Source organism: Artemia sp. Qi Xiang Cuo, chromosome 6 (assembly GCF_049724085.1).
Source record: "Artemia sp. Qi Xiang Cuo chromosome 6, ASM4972408v1, whole genome shotgun sequence".
NCBI classification, from domain to species: domain Eukaryota; kingdom Metazoa; phylum Arthropoda; class Branchiopoda; order Anostraca; family Artemiidae; genus Artemia; species Artemia sp. Qi Xiang Cuo.
Window position 1 is genome coordinate 54,394,311 of NC_142799.1, and position 12,761 is coordinate 54,407,071.

The 12,761-nt window shown below is 31.5% G+C and overlaps 1 pseudogene; it reads right to left on the bottom strand.

Annotated features, from left to right (window-relative positions):
• Window positions 1-1,706: 1,706 nt before the first annotated feature.
• Window positions 1,707-5,383, bottom strand: LOC148951385 (uncharacterized; annotated as a pseudogene).
• Window positions 5,384-12,761: the final 7,378 nt, after the last annotated feature.

Sequence of the window (12,761 nt, forward strand, 5' to 3'; positions counted from 1 at the left end):
CGGGGGGTAATGTTTAAATTCTTAAGTTGCTAATCTTAGAATGAAACGGGGGGTAATGTTTAAATTCTTAAGTTGTTAATCTTAAGGAGGCTTTCATATCTTGAATATGTTTTCTGACTTTTAATTTAGAGGTGGCTTCACGAAGGGTTTGAATCCCTTCTCCTATGAAATGAACTTATGGGATCTGATTGAGTTTCGTTGCCTCTATCTTGAGATTAAGAAGTACAGATTCAGGACTGCTTGCTATCCTCTGATATTGATCCCCAATGGGAACGTTACCTAGAGTACACGAGAGATCTGACTGACATCTGACAATACAAACAAGATGATCATAATAAACAATGGTTTTATTGTACTTACATAAAATGACATGAAAGTTGACAACTTGGTAAATGAGCATACAAATTGTCTCTGGATGATATCCTAAGACTGCCTTAAAAAACCAAATTTTCAGTTTATATCTATTGTCAAACAACTGGTTTGCTGACGTCTCCCATGCGTGGGAAGACATGAAAAAAGTAATCGCACTTAATTGCAGTCTGCATCCGCAAAAAGGTTTGATGCACAGAAATTGTTTATCTGATACTCCCCCTAATTCCAATGTGAAAACAAAATTCCAAATGTGCAATACTTAGGACGTATGTTATGCTTTGCACGTAAGTTATTGTCCGTAGCTGTTTCAAAACTGTAGGGTGCTGTAAAATGATGCTTTTTTTAAAAGATACAATTTTTGTATTTGTGCAAAGAAAACGGTTTTCCCATTTATTGCATATCTCCCTTCCCCTAGTAGATAATGCCCACATCATCAAATTAAAATATTATACGTAAGAAAGTATTTTCACATTTAAAACATCGTTCATTATTTTTATATAAAAGGAATATGATTCATTCACACTGGGGGATTAATGTTTTTCAAATATCCATTTTCGATTATATCCCCTAGATTATATTCATACATTTTAGATTACAGTAAAGTCACTTAAATATAAAATAATATTTTAAACACACTGTATACATACATAACCATGTATGTGAACATGCATGGTTATTAAAATGAACATATAGTATAACAAACATTCACATTTATTTACTGGTTTTCTGGCCTATATTCACTTAACTTGTCACTTAAATTCTGTCATATATTATGTTTATAATCTGTTCTGTTCACTTTTTGCCATAATTCTACATGTCTCTTATCTACCCTAGCCACTTGTTGATTTTGGTTAACTATTGTTCTTATTGCAAAAGCAAACATCTAGTCTTTTTTTCCATTGCCCTCATAATTAAACTTGAAATTTGTAATAGTCTATAACTTATGTAAAAAGTCATGATTGGTTCCCTGTTTTCCATTGTTTTCGCATCAAGGCATATGTTAATGCCCTATTTGGATTTAATAAAGATAGAAGTTTATCTAAGGTATATCTTATCTTTGTTTTTGATGAAATTCTTCTTATAACTTCCTTCTGCAGGTTGGTTTTCTTTTTCTTGTCTTGTATCATTTGGTAGCTTCTTATTTGATTGTGTGCTTGGTTAGGTCTTCATCTGATTATCTTGGATGCTTGGTTTTGGTCTGCATATGCGTGACTTCTTTTGTCTGGTATATTATTCTTTTCTTGTTGAAGATTCTTCTTCGTCGAGTTATTCTTCTGTTCTAAGTTTTACACAAGATAGGGAACAACATAATTTCAAAAGCTTTTCTTTATGATGACTGGATTTCTCTTGCTGCGATGATCAGCACGACTGGGAAATATCAACAATGTATCTTCTCGGTTTTTTTCGGTGGTTGACGAATTATGACAAAGGTGTTACATTGCTTGAGACCAAGTTGGTATCTTTGTGACATGCCAGTTCCTATAACAAAAATTCTAGGCAGATTTGTGTTCAACAACATGTATTAAAGGAAATCATTGAATATCTCGACAATTAAAGGTATTAGACACAAATAATATTATAAAAATACATAGTTACATATATTGTAAGCAGCTTGTAAAATATAACAGTTACATATATAAGCACTGTCTTCACCACTTATTACACTACTGTGGTGGAATAGTTGCAGGGTTACATAAAAAGCATAAGAGTATATTTTGAAGTTACACTAACTATAATTAATAATAGAGGTCTTCATTAACTTAGCTTTTGGTGCCTTCTTTATTGTTGATGTATGTTATTGAAACAGTACATTAACAATATTTATTTACAACAGGTTTTGGATATCAGAATTTACAAGAGAGGACCTCTCATCTCTCTTGTATTATATAATATCCCCTTAATTTGTGAGGCTTAGTTATTGTCAGGAGCTGATGGATTTAACTGATGCATTTCTTGCACATCCATTTCTTCTTGTTTGGATCCTTTGTTGCATATTTTTAAGAGCTTACCATAGTTCAAAGTTAATATGGCTCTTATTGTTAATGAAACAAGAAATACCAGGGATATTGTTATAATAATGTTGTACCATGAGTTGGGTGAGAATAGACCATATTGGTTGTCGACATATTCTAGTCTTTGATCTTCATTCGTGAAGAGTGGTATCTGAGATTCCAATGCCTCTTTTATTTTTATCAGCGGCACTGTGCCTGTTATGTTATCTATTTTTTTCCAGATAGTTTTTTATTTCTTCATCATTTATATTTGGGATTGTAAATGAAAGATTTATTCCCTGAAAATTTACTATTTTTGGACTTATCACATTTGTAATTGTCGTAATTAATGGTTTTTGCACCGTACTCTCCTTGGTTACCTGGCGGCAACCTTTTTTGATTGTTATGGTTCCCACATCCTGTAATAATAGTTCAGTTCGGTAGCTTGGGTCTATTTTCTCAGTATTGTTGTAGCAGGAAATGGTTCCAACAGTTGTTTTAGGGACAGTAAATAGCCATAGGTCATTTCTGAGGTTGATAAATATTTCTCGTTTTGCATTTCCTATAAGTGCTTCACATGAATTTGGGACGTCCTCCTGTTGGGATTCTTTTAGAAAAATATCCAACATACATGATCCTATTTTCACATTGTAGATAGGTAATGTTAGTTGGCAGACCAAGTTTTTGAATGTGACACATTCTTTTAAGTCTTGTGCATTTGCCAATGCATATTTCCTTCTGTCTTGGTCAATTAACAAATACTCTGTCTCTGGCACGATGCTTACGAAGGAATTGGTTTCCTTAATATTAACAGGAAAGGTAGACATTTTATATAGATCATATATGGATTGTTGATTGATCAGGGGTGTTGTTACTACTGCAAAAAGTTGGTCGTTTATTTCTGTAAAATGTACTTTTAGTTTGGTATAATATATGAATAGGTTATCAATTTCGGGTTCAACTGGTAAATGGAGACCAAATGTTAAGTGGGTTTTAATCTCATCTAGGATACTTTTTAAGCTGGTTAGGTCAACTAAGTTGTATGATAATGTTCCGCCTGTTAGCTCAAATAAGGCAAATTCAAATTTACTCACATCTGTAGCCAGATTTAGTAATGACATGGTTATGATGTCTATTGATATTAGTGTTAGCCCAGAATCTGATATTACACTGTCAACTTCATTTTTCAAGTAACTCATTGTATTGACTGTCCTTGAAATTTTCTTGGAAATCTCTTCAATTTTGTCTTTTTGGTTGCTAGCTTTGCTTTCTTGTATCTTTTGGACATGTAGTGTGGTGTTCATTGCTGCATTCAATTTTTTTACATTTTCTCTTAATATGTTTAAGTCTTCATTGGTTGATAAACCAAAGAGTTATAAGGCAAGTTCACCAATGACTGGTATTAAGCTTGTGGACCTTCGATATCTGCTTTTCCTGAAGAAGACTTCAAGTATTCTTGTTGTGCTTTGCTTGAGTTTTTGTATTTCTGCATTGAATAGTTCAAATGCATTGAATGGTTTGCAACCTTTGTCTGTACAATATTAAGAAGGTATGATGATTTGATAATTTTAGGGCATTTCCTTGGTTAATTCTGGGAGTACTTCCAAATTATCTTCTGTAGGTTCATCAGCTGCCAGTCATGCGCAAATTTTCTTTCCGTCAATAGTCCAACATTCTCTTGGGTAGTCATTATCATTATCCTTACCATTTTTATTTTCTTTGATATTTTTTTGTCCACTATAATCATTTTTGATGATTGGGATTCTCATTCGTATTCCAGTATTCTTATTCATTGACGATTTCCACACCCACCTGGTGGTTTGGGGTAACTGTCTAATTGTTATGTAATTCTCCCTTGGATATATCTGTTTGGGGAGGGAATTGATTGTTGTTTCAGAGATTGATGTTTCTAATTCTATAGGTTCTGGAGTAATGGTTATAATTTCTCTTGTAGGTTCTGGGGTGGTGGTTATTACCTTCTTTGTTGTGATATTTAAGATCATTGTGGTTTTGTTATCTCCACTTAGCTTTATTGTTGGATTTATTTTTCTACAAAAATATTGACATTTAAATTTGTGTATTGGTTTACTGACATTGTTCGTAAAATTTGTAGAAATTTCTATTCCTTCAATACCTTTTATTATTTCTGGTATCTTTCTTCCTTTTAACACTTCATTTGTCTTTACTGTGGTTATTTGAATTGGGGGTGAAGTGGCTTTTGATGTATCCTTGAGAGTTACCTGAAATGGAGGCGAAGTGGCTTTTGATGTATCTTTAGGGGTTGCATCTGCTTCAATTTGGGTTGATTGAGTGTTTAGTACCTCAGATTTAGATGTATTGGACTGCATAGTATCTTGGGGATTTGTTGTGACCTTAGTGTTTATTTCAGGAATTGATAGGTCATCATAGATTTTTACTAAGACTGTTTTGTTCCATAGTCCCTTGAGAATGTTCCATGCATTAGGTCCCTTGAGAAAATTCCATATATTTGGTATTTCATTTATTAATGCATAGTTTCCATCACAAAATTTTCTTTCTTTGGCAGGGGGTTGAATTGGAATATTTGAGCTTTTATGTAGTTCTTTAGCATTTTTGGAGGAGGAGTAATCATTTATTGATCTTTTTTGTCTGTTCCCTTTTGAGCTTAGTTCTATAGCTTTATCTATTTCAGCCATTTTTTAATCAAAGTCATCAATTAGATTTTTTGATTTCAAGTTTGGGAGTATGGGAATTGATTTATCCTCTCTCTTTTTTATGAAGCTTTTATTTTCTTGTAATCCTTTGTCTGATCTTAGAAATTGAAAGATTGAATCCTTTAGTTCATTTGTATTTCTTTCCAGTCTCATTACTTGGAGAAATAAGGTCTCAAAAGGTTTTGAATCTAGTTTTATGAATATTTTCCATGCATTATGGCTAGCTAGAAGTGAATTTTCATTCTTGAATATTAATCCATGTTTTACTATGTCCTGAGTTCTTATATGTAGAATAAAAATGCTCATCATTATTAATTGGATCATCATTTGGGTATCTAAAATTAATGCTAACATTAGTAATGTATATCATTAAGAATTACTTATTTTACCTTTATTTGAAAAATTTGATGGTAAATATTGTTTTGTTTACACCTAATACATACATATAATTTAAAGGATTTATATTGATAATATAAAAGTATTTATTTTTGGCTATAAATTTGTGATTAAATTTCTATATGTTATTTATAGTTGTCTTTGTTCAAAATTGAATAGTTTATAATTTGTAAATTGGATTTGATATTATAGGAGTGTATTTTGGGTAAGGGGTAATACCTTTTTATTGAAGAAAGAAAGGTTTAGTTGATTTTGTTGCACTGGATATTTCTTGTTAGGTTACAAGTCTTTAATTAGATTGTTATCATATTTCATATATCTTGAACACTAGAGATAATCCTACTTTATAGGTTAGAGACAATTATCCTGGATTTAAAAAATCATAATATTGATTTAACAAATTTTAACAACTCTTTGGTAGCTGTATGATATTATTTGGTATAATTGAATTGTTTGCTTATATTCATACAAACCAAATTAACTATTTTGTTCCAAATGTTTTAATATTATGCAGCATAGTTTTGAAAAATTTCTTGTTAGGTTACAAGTCATTAATTAGATTGTTACCATATTTCATATATCTTGAACATTAGAGATAAGCCTACTTTGTAGGTTAGAGACAATTATCCTGGATTTAAAAAATCATAATATTGATTTAACAAATTTTAACAACTCTTTGGTAGCTGTATGATGTTATTTGGTATAATTGAATTGTTTGCTTATATTCATACAAACCAAATTAACTATTTTGTTCCAAATGTTTTAATATTATGCAGCATAGAAAACAAGGCTTGATTACCTAATAACAATCTCAAGAATCACAAATCAACAAATATATGTACAGTTTTTTTTATCAAACTCCTAAGATTTTATGAGGATATATGACCTACTGTCTAATCCTTTCAATCATTTGAAATTAAATTAAAATTTTAAAATATTCCTTGGAACCATGCAGTTTTATTTTCAAAATCTCCGCTCTATTCCTCGGCATTAAGCGTTTTCAGCTGCGAAGTTTCAACCCCGTGTTTTCCTCTAGAACCCGCTTTGTGAAAACACTTGATGCACTACACGAGAACAACCCGTGTTCGAACCCGGTGAGCCTGAAAACGAGGCTCTGCCGTTTTTAAAGGATCATTCATACTGAATTTTATTATTTTTATTTAAATAAATATGATATTCTTTTTTTTGTTTATAGATTCTTAAGGTTTTTAATGGTTTAAATTATTTTTGTTTCTATTTGGTTTTGTTTAAAATTATAGTCTAAACGTATTTTGCAAGATTAAATTTTCTTTATTTTGATTGGCTTTGAGTTTAGAAACCGAGTTTCTTTGTTTAAATTAACGCCATTTTAAGAATGACTGTTGAGGAGTACATATTGCTGAAATGATTTAGTCTGCTGTGAATTAGAAGAAGAAGTTTGCCATTTCATATTATTATAGTCGCACAGTAAGTTCTTAATTGGTTTTAGATCCCATGGTGGGAGTTCTGTTTGTTAAATAATTTACAGGATTTTACTTTTTGTTAATTGAATTGACCTTTGGGATTTGGTTCATTGTAGCTGGACTATAGGATTTTCAAAAGGTGTTGATATTTCATTTTCTGATTTTAGTATGTTTGGGGTCATGAATTTTAATTCAAAAATTTGGTTGTTCTTATCAGGATTGTCATGTTTGTATATTAGATATTTTTTTAGTTTTGTTGGGAGGTTAAGGTTTTCCAAAGAGTCTAATTCCAGATTTTCTCATATATTGGCGTATATTTTTTCTGCATAGCTGTTCTAGTGTGGGATTTCTTAGGTTAATGCGTGTCATTTTAATGGTTATTTGCATGTGATAAAATAAAAAACTTAACTTTTAATTTTTTCTTCAAAAGCTACTAGGTCTACGCCTGGCAGTATTTTTGAACCAAAGTTTTCATCATTTTTATAGAGACCAAGGATTATTTTTCTTAATTCCTGGTAATCTTGTTTATATAAATAGCCTAGTAGGTTACTAGACCAGATGATAATTCAATTTGGTTTTGATCAATGTAATTTTTGGAGAGGGCAAGGAGTAAATTGTTTGTTTTCACAAGGTTGTATCCTTGATCTAAAAGTATTGATAAGACTGTTAATTGCCATATAATTGTGAAACCTTGATCATCATATATCCGACACAGGTTTTCACCAATTAGAGTTTCTATAAAGTGATAAGATTCTCTTTGGGTTCGTTTGATTAACACCTCAAAAGTTATGTAGGCAAACTTTCGTTTGTATTGGAAACTTTCCCGAATTAATAGTAAAGAAAATATGCAGGACATCATTTTGCTCTTAATATCAATTATAACCCCAGGTTTTGGAGTTCAGTGGATTTTTGTTCTCTAGTTAATGCTTTTTTTGTTTAGAATAAGTGATGACTCATTTATGGTATAGTTAAATATCAGTTCATTGAATCCGTGATTTATCCTTGATATATCTGGTAAACTGTGGGTTTTAATTATGTAATTTTCCTCATTTAGGGGATTTTTCAGAATCTTCTTCGTTTGGCTATACTTGGAATTGTTTAAATCAGAGCAGCTCAATGCCTTTTTCATTGACATTTTTTTTGAAGATATCTACTTAATAAGCTAGTTAAGGATTTTTGAATTAATTTATCCTTTTTTATTAACCATATATCTTCCTGATAATCTGGTAATGATGCATTATATATACATATTCCTGACTTTAATGTTCAGACGTTTTATAATGTGCATTTGGGCATAGCATTTGGGCATCTATTACGGTCATGATTGGCCCTTCAGTCATCATAATGGTTGGGGTTTGAGTTCTAAAACGTATTTGGGAGATTAGTTTGCTTGTCTGACAGACTGATTTGTTGTTTATGAATATTGTACATTGATCATGGTTTAGATACATCATATGGATCAATGATTTGAAAGGAATGCAGTGGCGTAATGTTTTTTTGTTACCTAGTAAGGGAAACCCAAGGTTTGACAAAGTAAAATTTGATTTTTTGATAGTATTTATTACTATCCTTTTGCACCATTCTTGCAAGGGGCTATCCCTTTTATCTACTGTTTTTATAATGTCAAACTTTAATTGCATTTCTGCACAGAGATGTTTACCACAATGCCTTTTGTCGTAGACTATTATGTCTGATTGTGGATATTTTTCTTCCAAAATGTACATCATTTTTAAATAAGTTCAGTGTGATAATTTTTATATCTTCGTATGTGTTGCCATCCACCATAAATTTTTTGTATTTATTATTCCAGTTATTTGAAGATTGCCTTGAAGCAGTTGACATTGTCTTGAGGATTTTCCAAAAAAAGCTTTATTTTTGTTGAGAAAGATTTCAAAGAAGTTATTCTGTTCTGATAAGTTGTGGCCTTGATCCACTAAGATCGATAAGAATTTCAGAGGCCAAAATGTTGTTTTCGTGTTTTTGTTCATTGAGTAGTCTAATAACTTTACAATTTCTGCTGTTATTATAGGGTATTGGTTTTTACGAATATTTTGTACAAGTACTCTGAAGACTAGGGTTGCACCCAGTTTTCATTTTTTGTTAAAATCTTTATCATAGTTGAAATAATGTCCCTTTATAATTCATCCTTAAGTAAGATTTTAGGTGGTTGTAGAAGGTTTTCAATTGCAATATAGTCAAGACTTCCACCGGCCTTTTTTATATTTTCATCAAATAATTCTTGACTAAACTCATAATTTATTTCAGGTAGGTTTGGTAGGCTACATGATTTAAGTTTTAGGTGGCCCTTAGTAAATAAGATTCTTCTTTGATACCGCCATAGATCACTATGTTGATCAAATCTCTCTTTTGTGTATTACTTGGTGAGGTTATGTTAATCCAAATATGGGTCTTATACATGACGTTCCTTTTTTGAAAGATTTAAAAATATTTGTATCTTAGTTTCTTGATGTTAGTAGTTGAAATATCAGGTACCTCACCTAGCACCTTGGAAATATGCAGAAATTGCTCATTCAATAGTTTTCTTGTGAATCTTAAGGAATACACCCTAGAACAACTTTAGAGATGAAATACAAGAAAAACCCTATTTTTTATTTATGTTCTAGGGGGTAAAATTGATATTGATTTTAGTGTATTTAGTCATAATATGTAAAAGATAACCAATTGTTTTAATACAATGAATTTCATTTGAAGAACACTATAACTGACATAGTAATATTTATATATATATATATATATATATATATATATATATATATATATATATATATATATATATCAATGATTATGTACTAGCATAAAGTAAATACACATGGCTACCATCTAACATTTTGAAATTGAATTGGGTTAATTTGATGGGACCATGTTTTGATGAAAAAATTTCTTCGAGAATACATTAAGTAACTTTTATTTCTGGTCTTTAGCTGCATTCAATATTGATTTATTTGTTTTTCTTCTTTTAACTACTATTTTTTTTCTTTTCACGGTATATTCTATGCTTTTAGGATTATATAGATATTGCTTGTAATATCTTATCTCTTGGAGTGGGTCATGATTATCTTGGTATTTTTCACAGGCCTTGTTTCCTTCAATTTTAAAACATATTTTTTGTTTCCTACATTTATCTAGTAGGGCTAATTTTGTCTGAGTAGGACCTTTGGCAAACCAGTACCGGACTTTATGTTGTTTTTGCAAGTTCCTAATTTCCTTTAGAATGTATTGAAGGTACTTGCCGTTTCTCCCGTTGTACTTAATTCCCAATTTTCCTCTTGCGGGTCGATATTTGGGTTTGTTTGCAAATTGTAATCCAAAATGGTATGATTCTTTGTCATATTTTCTTAAATCATACTTTACATTCCACTTTTTTGCAAAAATATTATTTCCTTCTTTGTCCACTAAGAGGATTGCCGCTGAGTATATTATGTTTTCTTTGGTAAACCTGATTGTTATGAATTCTGTGTCAATAATTGCCTTGGCCATTTTTCTGAAATGAAAGGTAGTTTCTATTGGCTATTGTCTTGTTGTTTTACTTCAAAATTAGTTACATACATGGTGACCTTAAGTCGAAATCAAACTTTTATTGCCAGTATTTCCTCACACTAGGGACTTATTCGTTTGACATAATTCGATTCTTCTAAAGCTCCACATTAACTTAGATTGAATATTTATTTTTAAATGGAAAGTAAGGTAACTTTGGGCCCAAGTTGAATTGTTTCTCACCAGTGCCGCCTCGCACTTGGTTATTACAATTCGATTCTCCAAAGTTCCATACTAGTCTAAAATTATTCTATGGAACTACCTTTTTTTACTTTTTTTTATTATTATCTTTTTTTTTATCTTGATGTTGTTTATTATTGTAGAGCCGTTTTTGGAAATCCCAAAGGGAATCTGATATCCGATAAGTTAATTTGGGAAGAAGTAGGATTGATCCTAAAGGAACCCTCAGTATTTCGAACCCCGAAATACAAAAAAAGATTAAGCCTCTCGAGGCCTGAAACACCAAAAGTGCCCTCGGATCCGCATTTAAATTCTTCATTAAGATTAAAAGTAAGTTTTGAATTATCGTGGCATATGATTATGTATTGGCATACAATCGTACGCAGCACACAATTATATGGCAAGAATCTTCGTCCGAACCTTCAACCACCATCAACTACTATTCAATCACTCCTAATAGTGATTGACGATTTAGACAACGAACAACCCAGCTGTAGTTAATGTGATGATAAACAAAGTATTATGATTAACGCAAATAACCCTGAAGGATTTTATTTGAAAAAAAGTGGTATTTGACAGTTTTTCAGACAATATCATAATGCACTGGGAGGAAGAAATAGGGTCTGAAGACCAAAATATTCTTCTTAAGGAAGAAAACGAGGGTTACGTCAATGTAGTGCAACAAAACGCACAGTTGTCAAAAGAGATCTTCTGCGATATTCATGCACCGAAAACAATTATATGGCAAGAGATTCTTAGTGATCCTCACGTTTGCCTACTCTGGAGGCTGCCCGGGATTGGGAAGGTTAGGACGGCTGTTCACTGCATTTTCTCTTGTATGATTGTTTATAATATAATAAAATGTTACTTAGCAATTTTTTGAATTACAATTCCCGAAAACGGGAAGTTTTAGAGACCCAAATGATGATCCAATTAATAATGATGAGCATTTTTATTCTACATATAAAAACTCAGGACATAGTAAAACATGAATTAATATTCAAGCATGAAAATTCACTTTTAGACAGCCATAATTCATGGACAGTATTTATAAAACTAGATCCATAACTTTTTGAGACCTTATTTCTCCAAGTAATGAGACTGGAAAGAAATACAAATGAACTAAAGGATTCAATCTTTCAATTTCTAAGATCAGACAAAGGATTACAAGAAAATAAAAGCTTCATAAAAAGAGAGAGGATAAATCAATTCCCATACTCCCAAACTTGAAATCAAAAAATCTAATGGATGACTTTGATAAGAAAATGGCTGAAATAGATAAAGCTATAGAAATAAGCGCAAAAGGAAACAGACAAAAAAGATCAATAAAGGATTACCCCTCCTCCAAAAATGCTAAAGAACCACATCAAAACTCAAAGATTCCAATTCACCCCCTGCAAAAGAAAGGAAGTTTTATGATGGAAACTATGCATTAATAAATGAAATACCAAATATATGGGATTTTCTCAAGGGACCTAATGCATGGAACATTCTCAAGGAACTATGGAACAAAAAAGTCTTAGTAAAAATCTATGATGACCTATCAATTCCTGAAATAAACACTAAGGTCACAACAAATCCCCAAGATACTATGCAGTCCAATACATCTAAATCTGAGGTACTAAACACTCAATCAACCCAAATTGAAGCAGATGCAACCCCTAAAGATACATCAAAAGCCACTTCACCTCCATTTCAGGTAACTCTCAAGGATACATCAAAAGCCACTTCACCCCCAATTCAAATAACCACAGTAAAGACAAATGAAGTGTTGAAAGGAAGAAAGATACCAGAAAAATATAAAAGATAATGAATACATAGTAGGGAAGGTAAAGGGGGAAATAAAAAAAATAAGAAAATTTGAGAATTTAAAAGAAACTCTTAGCCCAATTCTGGATAATTGGTAAAAGTAGACACTCACGCACGCGGCTACGCGCACAAAGGGTGACCACAAACATACATGACACACAAAAAATAAGCGGCGCATATTTCTCCAATGGCCAGTAAAACCAAAATAAAATAAAAACTACCAAGTTCCCAAGTATAAAAATAACAGGATCACCATAATTAATCTTTGTATTAAATTTTTGATTTGAATTACAATTCATGAATTAGAATTCAAATCAAAAATT